We start from the raw sequence: 12,772 nt of genomic DNA on the forward strand, positions 1-12,772 counted from the left end.
CATCATCCCTCTCTCATTCTTCTCTTCTCCTTCCCTCCTTCCTCCCTTCTTGCTTTCTTTCCTCTCTTCCCTTTCTTCATCATTATCCCTCTCATTATTTTTCTTCTCTTCTTCCTCTCTTCCTCTTGCGTGTGTTTGGGGGTGTTGCGGGTTTAATTTATGTATGTTGCGTGTGTCCGTGTGTGTGTTGCGTGTGTCCGCGGGGGTGTTGCGGGTGTAGTGTTGCAGGGAGGCTGTGTACTGTGTGTCGGGAGAGAGTTGCGGGAGGTAGCGGACCACAGCCACAGACCTCACCTGATCCACGCCGACCACAGCATAGATTCTCACAGCTCCACGCCTCCTCCTCCTCCTCCTCCTCCTCGTCTTCTTCAGCACTCAGGTCACATATTAGAAACCGCATTACGAACGATGACGAGGTTGTTGTTTGAGATAGAAGGAAAATATACTGGTTTTCTATTGATTGGCAGATTGCTTGCTTGACTGATTGATTGACTGACCGAATGACTGAGCGACTGACTGACTGACTAATGGAACGAGCTGGTACTGGCTGACTTACAAACTTACCGTACTACTAACTTATTGACTGACTGACTGACTGACTGACTGACGAACTGACTGACTGACTGGAACTAATGGATTGAGCTGGCTTACTTACCAACTCACTGCCTTGTTGACTGACGAACTGAATGATTTATGTATTAATTAACTGACTAACTGCTTGCTCTACTGACTGACTGACCAATTAACCAACAAACTAACAAACCTACAAATTTTTAACCAAGTGACAATAACCAAATAACTAGCAATAGAAATACACACACAAAAAAAATCACGAGACAGTCTAACACACACACACACACACACACACACACACACACACACACACACACACACACACACACACACACACACACACACACATACACACAGAAGCTCGGGACACCTGGATTCATGACTCACACTCACCTTGCCACTGGTTCTCCCACGCTTACCTGTGTATACCTGGAGGCTAAGGTGGTGCTGCTTGAGCCTCCTCCTCCTCCTCCTCCTGCGTCGCCGTCTCCTCTTTCCTCTTCAATTTCTACTTGTTTTTCTTCTTCCCCTCCTCATTCTTATTTTCGTGTCTTATATCTTTCATACTTGTTCCTGCTTTCCATTTTCTCTCATACTCTCTTTTTTTGGGGTCAATATCTCCTTCCTTTCCTATCACCTCCATCATCATCATCACATCTTCCTTTTTTCACCTATCCAGTGCATCCTTCCCTCTTCCTCTTCTCCCCATCTTCACGTTTTATTGTCACGTCTCCTTCTTTTACATCGCTTTCCTGCTTCTCTTCCCTCTCCTCCTCCTCCTCTTCCTTCTCCTCTTCTTCCTCTTCCTCTCTTTCTCCAACACGAAGTAACGTTAGCGCCCACAGACCGGGTAAGAAAACACTACAACGCACGACGCTGGCAATCATAGAACGTAAGAAGCGAACGCAATTTTTAGTGAAGGTTTTTATTTGAACTCCGACGTTGCATAAAGGTGATTGAAGTTAGTTAGTTAGTTAGGTTAGTTTAGCTGGTTAGTTTGGTTCGTTATGTTAGTTAGGTAGGTTGTTAGGTTAGGTTAGGTTAGTTAGTTAGGTTAGGTTAGTGATAGTTATTTAGCTAGTCAGTTTTTTAGTTAGGTAGGTTAGTTAATTAGTATTTTCTCAAGTGTGTTAGGTAGTTAGATAGTTTGTTAGTTTCGTATATAGAAAAACAGAGATAGAAAGAGAGATGATTAATTGCAAAACACATTAGCTGACTTACATAACTAACCAGCCAGCCACCTGCTAATGACCCGGCGGTGACCAAAAAACAAAAAAGGAAAGAAAAATGTAACAAAATCCTTTCCCCATCCTCCCCTCTGAATGAATCCTGTTTCAACCCAACCTGAACTCCGAGACCGCAGCCTGATTGTAGGAGATCGAATCGTCTTGTTCTGCATGCAATAAGCTGCCCAGTGCATTCTGATCCTTCTTCGGGGAACTTGAAACCTCCTGCATGCCAGCTCGGGGAAGTTTAAAGTTTATCGCTGCTTACGCTAGAGGGCTTCCCTGAGGTGGTGCTGTTTCGTTTTGCTCATTGTTTCGTATTCTTTTTTTTCAATCGGTTTTTATCTCATTAATCGTGGTTCTTTCCTTTATTTTTTTGGTCTGGTTAAGTTTTCTGGGAATTTATGGTGAGAATGATTATTTTATCGAGTTTGATCTGTTATTTGTAGTTCTTTTCCTATTTTTTTCTTGCATGTTAAAGTTTGAGATGTTTACAGGTGTGAGAGGAGTTTGTAGTATCGGTTCTCTTCCTTGTATTTTTCTGGCTTAGTTTAGGATTTTGTTCATTTTTTGAGTATACTGACCCTTTTATCGATTTTCACTTCGGTAATAGGGATTTAAATTCTTCTTTTTCTTGTAATATAATAAAGGTTTCAAGGAATTTATGGGGAGTTACGAATCTTTTATCGTTTCAGATTTCTGTAATCGTTGTTTTATTCCTTATTTTGTTACGTTTTAAGAATGCTGATCCTTTTATCGACTTTCACTTCGGCTATAAAGGTTTGAATCCTCCTTTTTCTTGTAATACGATAAAGGTCTCAGAGTATTCGTGCAAGTTACGTATCTTTTATCGTTTCTCATCTCCGTCAACGTGATTTTAGTCTCCATTTTTCACGTCTGGCCAAATGATCGGGTATGTTTGAGAGGGTTAAGGATTTTAGTGAAATTTAAGTCTGCCCTCACGGCGTGGCGCAAGGCGGGAAACGAAGCACTGGAAAGAAAGAGAAAGTCGACGAGTGAGTGAGTGAGCGAGTGAGTGAGAAGGAGAGACTTTAAAGACTTGCTCCTCGCTCTTAAACTGGCTGTGTGTACGTATGTGTGTGTAGGCGTGAGGGATACACACACACACACACACACACACACACACACGGACTTACATGGAACTGAGAAGAAACTTTGGACGTGGCCTAGTTTGAATGATAAGAAACAGGATCTTGTGAGAACGTGGACTTGTTGCACCCAAAAGAGGAACACGTGATGGATGGTGAGAATTTGTCGATGTTGTTGTTGATGCTATTGTTGATGTTGCTGTTGTTTTCTATGAGTTCAACGCACAGAACCTCCTTTCTCATGTGATCCCTTAAATGACATAACCGAAAAAAGAAGAGATTGAAAAATAAAGTAAATAAAAGTAATTTTGTTAGTTAGCTTTATGTACAGATAGATAGATAGGTAGAAAGAGAAAGAGAGAGATGATTAATTGCAGGCTACTTTCTGACCCGAATGTAAAGAAGAAAATATTTAAACAAAGAAAAAGTAATATAAAAGTGTATAGAAAAGACGCATTTGTACCAGAACGAAACGAAAAAAAAGGAAAATAAAATAAAAGGAGAAGAAACACCCGAACGAAAAGAAGGGAAAAAAATAAACAAAGAAAGAATAGGAGAAAAATGTACTACAGGAAAGAGATGGAATTATATGCCAGAACGAAAAAAAAAAAAAAATGAAGAAATCCGCTTGTCAATAGTTTCCTGTTTACGAAATATATTCACTAAAAAAAAAAAAAGTGAGACTTCGTAGTTTTTGCTGCAGGAGAAACCAGCCGAGAAAACATCCTTAAATTTGGTATACGTAGTAAGGATGTTTTCTCTCTCTCTCTCTCTCTCTCTCTCTCTCTCTCTCTCTCTCTCTCTCTCTCTCTCTCTCTCTCTCTACACAAATGGCTCCTTATTTGCATTATTTACCTCCCTCCTTCATTTTCTCCATTAATTACTCGCCAAGTCACTAAATTAGACGCTTGTTAGGTAGGAAGCTAGAAGGTAAGTCAGGTAGTTAGTTGGTTAATTAGTTTATCAGTTAAGTTCTCAGGTGGAAAGGTAAAGGTAGTTAATGAATAGCTAATTACCTATTTTTGCCTCACCTGAAACTGCCGTAAATATAAAAAAAATAGCGTTAAATACTTTACTAGTTAACCTTTTAGGCGAGGAAGTAGATACGATAAGGCATAGGCGGTTAATAAATAGTCAGTCAGCTACCTTTTAATTAGGTGTTAGGTAAGCAGGTGTGTCGGCAGGTGCGGGAAGGCAAAGGTAGCTAATGAATTGCCGATCAGTGACATTTTAATTAGTTGTTAGGTAATCAGGTGTGTCGGCAAAGAAAGGAAGGTAAAGTTAGATAATAAACAGTAGTAGTTATTAGGTAAGCAGATATTTGGGCCAACATAGGAAGGTAAAGTTAGATAATGAGTAGTTAAAAAAAATAATTAGTGTAGAAAACTTAAGGTAGTTAATTAATGTTTAGTTATTAGGGATGTAGATGTGTCAGTAAACATAGGAGGGTAAATATGATAAGAAATAATAAATAGTTAGGTTAGGTTAGGTTAGGTGAAGGTAAAGGTAGATAATTAATAGTTGACAGGTAAATATGTGTATGGGGAGGATTTTTTTTTTTTACAGTAAAGGAGACAGTTCAAGGGCGTAAAAAAAAAGAAAATAATAAAAAAAAAAGCCCGCTACTTACTGCTCCTGAATAGAGTACTGAGGAGTGGCCAAAAAGAGAGGAGAATAGTAAAGATAGATAATTAAAGGTTAGTTACTAGTTATTAGGTAAGTCAGTGTGCTTACAATCATAGTAAGGCAAAGGCAGGTCATCCATAGTTAGTTGGTAGGTAAGTACGTAGGTAAGTAAGATAGGTAAGTAAGTAGGCAAAGGCAGGTCATCCATAGTTAGTTGGTAGGTAAGTACGTAGGTAAGATAGGTAAGTAAGTAGGCAAAGGCAGGTCATCCATAGTTAGTTGGTAGGTAAGTACGTAGGTAAGTAAGATAGGTAAGTAAGTAGGCAAAGGCAGGTCATCCATAGTTAGTTGATAGGTAAGTATATGCGCAGGTAAACAAATGAAGGTAAAGTTTAACAGCCATGGAGTTACCTATCATTGCCTGAGTGGGACGTGCGGTGAATATCTTTAAGGTTCACCCACACCGCCGCGATGGGATGACCTTCGGTGGCCCATTCTTCCCTCTGGCACGTGATTCAACCCTTACACGTGGACAGAGGGAGGGAGGAGTGGAGGAGATGTGGTGGGTAGACGACTGATAGGGTGGAAGGTAAAAGATGGAGCGTTGGTGGATGGTTAAGGTGGATGGATGGAAGGGTATGACGGGAGAAAGTGGTTGTGGAGGAGGAGGAAGTGGTGGAAGTGGAGGAAACAGAGGGGAAGAAGGTGAGAAAGGTTGAAGAGTGACAATAAATGGAGGAAAGAGTAAAAAAAAGGTAAAGGAGACGAAATGAAAAATAAAACAAAGGAAGGAAGAGGAGGAGAAGGAGGAAACAGGGGTGAAAGAGGTGAGGGAAGGAGTGGAGGTGGAAGAGGGAAAAGTGGTGGTGGAAGACTAAAAAAACGGCAAACAAGGCGAAATGAAAACAAAAACAAAACAAGGAAAGAAGGAGGAGGAGAAGGAGGAAACAGGAGTGAAGGAGGTGAAGGAAGGAAGGGATGTGTTGGTGAAAGAGGAGAAAAATGAACAAGAAATGGAAGAAGGAATTAAAATAAGCAACAAGAAGAAATGAAAACAAACAAGCGGAAATAAAAGCAAGAAAAAAAGAGAAAAAGATTAAATGATTGATCCTCGTAATCTATGTGTGTGTGTGTGTGTGTGTGTGTGTGTGTGTGTGTGTGTGTGTGTGTAACCCGAGCCGTGACCAGAGGAGGGGCTGCCCGGGCCTGACTCACCACCTGGCCGGCCCGTCTACCTGGTTACCTGTCCACGCCCACGCCCACACCACGCCCACACCTGCCGCCCTGGCCCTCTCTCTCTCTCTCTCTCTCTCTCTCTCGTGTTTTTTTTTATTATTTACTGTTTCAATGCTTTTCCTTTTTCCTTTTTTTATGTTTCGTAATATTATCCTTTCCGTGTGTCGATATTATGAAACGTGATAGGTAGCGGTAGTTAGGCTCTTCGTTGTTAGGAGGAGGAGGAGGAGGAGGAGGAGGAGAAGGAAAAGGAGGAGGAGGGTCACATGAAGGACTTGTCAAAATCATTATTAACTTTGTCTCCATTTTCTCCTTGACTGTCCTGGGATGTCAGTTTATCTCCTCCTCCTCCTCCTCCTCCTCCTCCTCCCTCATCACGTGTTTGTCCTTCTTCATGAAATTCATTGACCACATGAAAGATCTCAAGCATTTTTTTTTCAATATCTTTTTATCATTATTCCTGCTGGTTTTTGTGGTTGTATTTTGAGTCCCTTCCTTTGTGTGTGTGTGTGTGTGTGTGTGTGTGTGTGTGTGTGTGTGTGTGTGTGTGTGTGTGTGTGTGTGTGGAGAGAACGGAAGAGGTGGAGGGAATGTGGAGTGAGTGGATGGAGAGAAAAGGAGAGGGATGGGAGGTAAAAAAAAAGAAGAAGGGTTTTAATGCAGTAAAGTGATGGAGAGGGCTAAATATTGTAGTAGTAGTAGTAGTAGTAGTAGTAGTAGTAGTAGTAGAGATAGGTAGGTTATAGGTGAAGGAAAGATAGAAGGAAGAAGAAGAGGAAGTAGATTATGAAATGTATACAAGATACGTTAGAGAAAGGTAAGTTAGTGGGAGTAGGAGGAGGAGAGGAGAGGAGGGAGAAGCAGGTTAGAGAGAGAGGTAAATTAAATAAATGAGAAAGGTAAGTAGGCCAGGCGGGGGATTTAAGCAGGCCAAGTGTAAGAGGAGGAGGAGGAGGAGGAGGTGGGGGGGGGAAGGAGGGGGAAAATAATAATGACAATAACAACAATAAGTCTACAGCATCAACAACCTGAGCAAAAAGAAGAAGAATAGGAACAAGAAGGAAAATAGCAAGAAAAAGAGGAACATTAAGAACAAAAAACAAGAAAATGAGAAGAGGAAAAAGAGACGTAAAAGGAAGAATAACATTATAAATACGAAGAAGAAACCAGAACAGGAACAGAAAAAAAAAAAAATCACCCACCACCACACCCACTCACCACCACAAAACCACCACCACCACCACCAACAACAACAACAGCAACACCCACGCACCCACTTTCGCTCATCCATACAGGACCAACATAACTACTGAGGGAGAGGAAGAGAGAGGAGGAGGAAGAGGAGGAGGAGGAGGAGTGAGAAGGGGAAGGGGGGGATGTATTTGGGTCGCAGGAGGAGAGAGGGTGGGATGGTGGAGAACAGTGGAGGCGGTGGAGGAGGTAGCCCCAATTCTTCCCCCACCCCCCCAATCTCCACAGACCCCCCCCCCCCCCTCCCCTCCCTTGTCCGTCACCCAGTAAGCATGAGTGGATGTTTGTCAGTGTGTGTGTGTGTGTGTGTGTGTGTGTGTGTGTGTGTGTGTGTGTGTGTGTGTGTGTGTGTGTGTCCGTCAGTCTGCATACAACCGGTCAAACTCAGGTTCTTATGTTTCCCGTGCGTCTCGTATTCCTGGTTATTCATTCCCTCATGCTAGACTTGCCTACTTCTTCCCTGCGCCTCATTCTTCTCCTGCTTCCTTCTTCTATGCCTTCTCCTTTCTGCTTCTTGTTACTCTCTCCTCCATCCTCTCGTCTACTCCTCCTCCCTTCTTTCTCCCTGTCTTTCTTGTATACCTCTCCCCTTCCTTCCTTCTCGTTCCTTTTACTTTTCTCTCTCTCTTGTTCCTCTTTCCTTCTTTTTCGTTCTCTCTGTCTCCTCATCTTTCTTCTCTGCTCTTTTCTTCTCTTGTTCCTCCTTCCTTCTCTCGTTCCTTTCTTCTTCCTTCTCTTCCCTTTTACCTCTCTCTCGTTCCTCTCTAACCTTCCTTCTTGTTCATTTTCTTTCTCAGCCTCTCGTTCTTCTCTTTTCCTTCTTGTCCCCTTTCTTTCTCTTGTTTCTCTCCTCTTTTCTTCTCGTTCCTTATCCATCTCTCTTTCAATCCTCGTATTCTCTTATGTTCTTACTATTACCTTATTTTGCCATCGTGTTACTTACGTATATTTCATTCTCCAAGGTTCTTTTTCTCTTGTTTATTCCTCTTAACCACAGGGCATAATTATGTTAAGAGGCGTGTAGTTTTGCATCGCCCCCCACCTCTTCTTCCCCCGCCCTTTACTTTCTCATTTATTCATCACTCGCATTGTCTACGTCCCTCGCTAATTCCACTCACAAAAATATACAGGTGTTACTAAGATGAGCTCCTCCTCCTCCTCCTCCTCCTCCTCCTGGTACCGTTTCCTCAAGTGTGGGATTCTCATTAATAATCCTGCCAATTAAGTACAATCCTGCCGGAGTCCTTGCAGGGATTCTGCGGACCGATGGCGAGAGTGATGACTTAACGTGTCCGCAGGTGGCCAAGGGTGTGACTTCCTGAAGGGGGAGAAGGAGGAGGAGGAGGAGAAGGAGGAGGAGGAGGAGAAGGAGGAGGAGTGAAAGACATGGTGTGGAAAATAAAAACGTTTGAGAGGAAAACAAGGGAAGTGGTAGATAAGATTACTACTACTACTTCTACTACTGCTACTACTACTACTACTATTACTACTACTATTACTGCTACAGGGAGGAATATGGTGGATGGGCATTGATTGGTTATAGTTGCAAAAAAATAGTTGCAAAAAAAAAATACAAGAAAAGAAAATCACCAGTCATGTATATTTGTGTGAAGGCTCCTTTGTAGTAGTAGTAGTTGTGTTAGGCCTACGCATGCCTAAGAGAGGCTTACAGAAGGGAGGGGATCTGAACCTCCGTTAATCCCCTTCCCTTCCATCGCTTTCCAGTCCCTCGTAAAATCTGAAGGCTCTTGATGTGTGTGTGTATGTGTCTGTGTGTGTGTGTGTTTCAGGTTTTATGGTCGGGTGGTCATATGAGGTTTTACACACACACACACACACACACACACACACACACACACACACAGTACTTTGATTTATTGTAAGTTCCCGCTTCCTTTTTTTCTTTTTTCGTCGCCTCAAGTCGAAATCGTATATTCTTAAAAGCTTATCGAAAATTATTGATATATACGGATTTCAAATTTCTTCGTTCGTTTGTTTATGCTTGAAGTGGAAATGTATATCATGGTGATAAGACAAAATTCCTCTCTCTCTCTCTCTCTCCTTCGATTTAAATATTATCACTAAAAGCTAAAGTATTTCCAAGCGGTTTTTAAATACTTTGTTTCGACATAATACTTTCCTTCATTAGGGATTTTACCTCTTTAACACCAGAAAACTCAGGTGTACTTAGATAAAAACTGGTTTGATCTGCCCCTTCCTCTGTGTGTGTGTGTGTGTGTGTGTGTGTGTGTGTGTGTGTGTGTGTGTGTGTGTGTGTGTGTGTGTGACCTCATGTTTTTGTAATCACACGTTCTGCTATAATTTCTTTTTCATCTACATTGTCATTACTACTAGAAAACTTAGGTGTACAATGATAAATACTGGTTTGATCTGCCCCTTCCTCTGTGTGTGTGTGTGTGTGTGTGTGTGTGTGTGTGTGTGTGTGTGTGTGTCCATGTTTTTGTAATCACACGTTCTGCTATAATTTCTTTTTTTATCTACATTGTCCCTTATCGTTATTTCTTAGGTTATGTAGGTCAGGTAGGGACAGGTAGATGCCGTAACCTTACCTGTAAAAAAAAAAAAGGTAATGGTTTATACAAGTCAACTCACCTGAAGAACACGAACAGGTAAAACAATGAATATAGACACACCTGAAATGGACGAGTTTACCTTGGGATGAACACCTGTATACCTGTGTGTGTGTGTGTGTGTGTGTGTGTGTGTGTGTGTGTGTGTGTGTGTGTGTGTGTGTGTGTGTGTGTGTGTATAACCTTGCCCAGGAATGTGTCAGCAAACCAAAACAAAACGTGTTCCTCCCAGCTGACGAGATCGAGTTGATGAAACGAAAACACGGATGCGAAGACAGGTGATTTACAACCCTGCGAATGGAGGAGGAGGAGGAGGAGGGAAAGAAAATGAGTCCATACTACTTCTGTTACTGCTTCTACCACTTCTACTATTTGTTGTTGTTGTTGATGATGATGTTGTATTTGTTTCTCTTCATTATCACCATTATCATCGTCTTCTTCTTCATCTTCATTTTCATCTTCTTCATCTTCTTCTTCTTCTTGTACTACTACTACTACTACTACTACTACTACTACTACTACTACTACTACTACTACTACTACTACTACTACCACCCCCTCACTACACAGAGATCATGTGGCGAGTAACAGGATAATTCTCTCTTAATTACTCTCATCGGCGATCTGATACTCGTTAATTATAGTTCTTACGCTCAGGTAATTGCAAGTCAGGCCGTGATGGATAATATGCACCTGTGTAGCCTGTCATTAGCTCATACTCACCTGTGCGGATGCTGCTAATTGCGCGTTACATCACCTGCTTTACCTGGCCTGGGCGGGACAGATACATGGGGTACAGTTACTTAATCTTTCCGCCGGTACAAAAACAAAACAAAACAACAAAACAAAATAAATAAAAACTGCATTGGTGGTGGCGCTGGGGATGATTGATGGCTGTCGTGGTGGTGGTGGTGGTGGTGGAGTAGGTGGTAAAAGTGGTGAGAAGGTGAAGGTGGCAGTGGTAGATAAGCTTAGGATAGTGGTGATCGAGGTGGTGGTAGTGATAATCGTAGTAGTAGTAGTAGTAGTAGTAGTAGTAGTAGTAGTAGTAGTAGCAAAGATCTTATAAATTGTTAGATTAGGTTAGGTTTGGTAGTAGTTGTAGTAGTGATGGTGGTGGTAGTGGTGATTATGTTAGTGGTAGGTAAAGGTCATAGTGGTGGATTTTTTTTTTATAGTAGCAGTGGTGGTGGTGGTGGTGGTGGTGGTGGTTCACGTGCTTAGGTGGTGTCCAGGTGTATCGTGAAGCTCAAGGTCGTGTGGGAGAAGCCTTGGCGGGGCCTCAGGTGTCTCAGGTGTCCCAGGTGAGCATCACGTCTACACCTGTAATTACTCCCAACCTGCAGTGTGTATTTACCTGCCTTGCTGTACTGGCCAAGGGAAAAGAAAGAAAAAAAAATGGTGAAGATAAGATAGAAAAATAAAGGAGATAGAGAGGTAGATAGACAGGTAATGTGAAAGATAATTATTGAGAGAAGGATAGACTAAGGTAGATAAATAGATAGGTAGGTAGATAAGTAATAATAAAGATGATAAAAGAGAAATAAAGAGATATACTGTGGTAGGAAGGTAATAGTGAAGATAATAAGATAAATAAAGATATATATTGATAGATAAGTAAATAAGCAGGTGGAGGAGGCTGGTAGGTGAGTTAGGTAAGCACTGTTTGGATAGGTAAGCGGTGTGTGCAAGGTGGGCGGGGAGTGGGTAGGTGGGTAGGTAGGTAGGTGAGTAGGCAGGTGGGTGGGTAGGTGGGTAGGTGAGTAGGCAGGTGGGTGGGTAGGTGGGTAGGTGAACAGTGTCATGACGGGCCTACCAGGAAACACCTTGATCCGGCCTCCAAGGTGTGTGTGTGTGTGTGTGTGTGTGTGTGTGTGTGTGTGTGTGTGTGTGTGTGTCATAGCGGTCTCCTTTAACGCCTGATTTTCCCATGAGAGTTCGAGGAGGAGGAGGAGGAAGAGGAGGATTAGTGAGGTAGAAGAGGAGGAAGAGGAGGAGGAGGAAAGGGATAGGAAGATGAGGAGGCGTTAGAAAGAGGAGTTCCCCGGGGTAGTAAATTATCTCCCACGGGGTTTCTCTCTCTCTCTCTCTCCATCACTTACGGAATAAATTAAAGTGTCGGAACCCGTGACTCCTAACATTTCCTGGTGCGGGCGTCCTGAGAGAGAGAGAGAGAGAGAGAGAGAGAGAGAGAGAGAGAGAGAGAGAGAGAGAGAGAGAGAGAGAGAGAGAGAGAGAGAGAGAGAGAGAGAGAGACCTAGACAAGACAGAGATATATTGTTTACTGGGTGTGATATATATTATTCATTTTGGTGTTTAGAATAGAGAAAGGTCAGAGGAAACAAACTTCATCTGTAAGCTCTGTGTTCTCTTCTTCCTCTTCCTCTTTGCCTATTTCTTCTTCCTCCTCATTCTCCTTCGTTTTTCATCTCTCTTTTTCCTCTCTCCCTTTCTTTTCTCTCTCTTCTCCTCCCTTTCTATTTTTCTCACTTCCTCGTCTCTTTCTTTTGTGTTCTCATTTATGATTCCTTCCTTTTTTTCCTCTCATCTCCTCCCTTTCTTTTTCTCTCTTCTTCTGCCTTTTATTTCTCATTCTTGTCTCCTCCCTTTCTTTTTTCTCTCTCGTCTCCTCCCTTCTTTTCTCACTCCCTCGTCGTCCTCCCTGTCTTTTCTCCCTTCCCTTCCTCCCTGTCTTTTCACTCCCTCTCATTCTTTTTCCTCTTCTCACTCACTCTCCCTTGCTAATTAGAAGGCGGCGTTTAATTGCTGTATAATCGTGTATAATTAACGAGTTCCTCCAACGAGTCCATTGTTTTCGTTTTTTATCTCTCTTCCTCGTCTTTTATTCCGAACTGTTTTGCATTGTTTTTGTGCGCGGCGGCGGTGGTGGTGGTGGAGATGGTGGGTGGAGGTGGTGGTGGTGTCCTTGTGATGGTGAGGGTTGGAGGGGGTGGAGGAGATGGTGGAGGTGAGGGAGGTTAAGGTGAGGGTGGACAAGGGAGTGAATGATGAGGGTGGGAGAGGAGGAGGAGGAGGAGGAGGAGGAGGAGGAGGAGATTAATTCAGTAGGCAAGTGTATGGTATGTAGAGGGGAGGAGGAGGGGGAGGGGGGGGATAGGGAGGAGGTGGGTGGGGGGGAGAAGGGGGGAGGGGTGTTAGG

At 42.6% G+C, this 12,772-nt stretch overlaps 1 long non-coding RNA gene across 1 annotated transcript in view; it reads left to right on the top strand.

Moving 5' to 3' along the window:
- LOC126980422 (uncharacterized) overlaps positions 1-5,593 on the top strand; it is a 6,710-nt gene extending 1,117 nt beyond the window's left edge. Inside the window, exons 1-2 of the long non-coding RNA XR_007733244.1 lie at positions 1-4,702; positions 4,768-5,593. The exon at positions 1-4,702 is cut by the window's left edge and continues 1,117 nt beyond it. This is a non-coding gene — a long non-coding RNA (uncharacterized LOC126980422). The remainder of the gene's footprint in view (positions 4,703-4,767) is intronic.
- Positions 5,594-12,772: the final 7,179 nt, after the last annotated feature.

Source organism: Eriocheir sinensis, chromosome 44 (genome assembly GCF_024679095.1).
Source record: "Eriocheir sinensis breed Jianghai 21 chromosome 44, ASM2467909v1, whole genome shotgun sequence".
Taxonomy (NCBI): Eukaryota; Metazoa; Arthropoda; class Malacostraca; order Decapoda; family Varunidae; genus Eriocheir; species Eriocheir sinensis.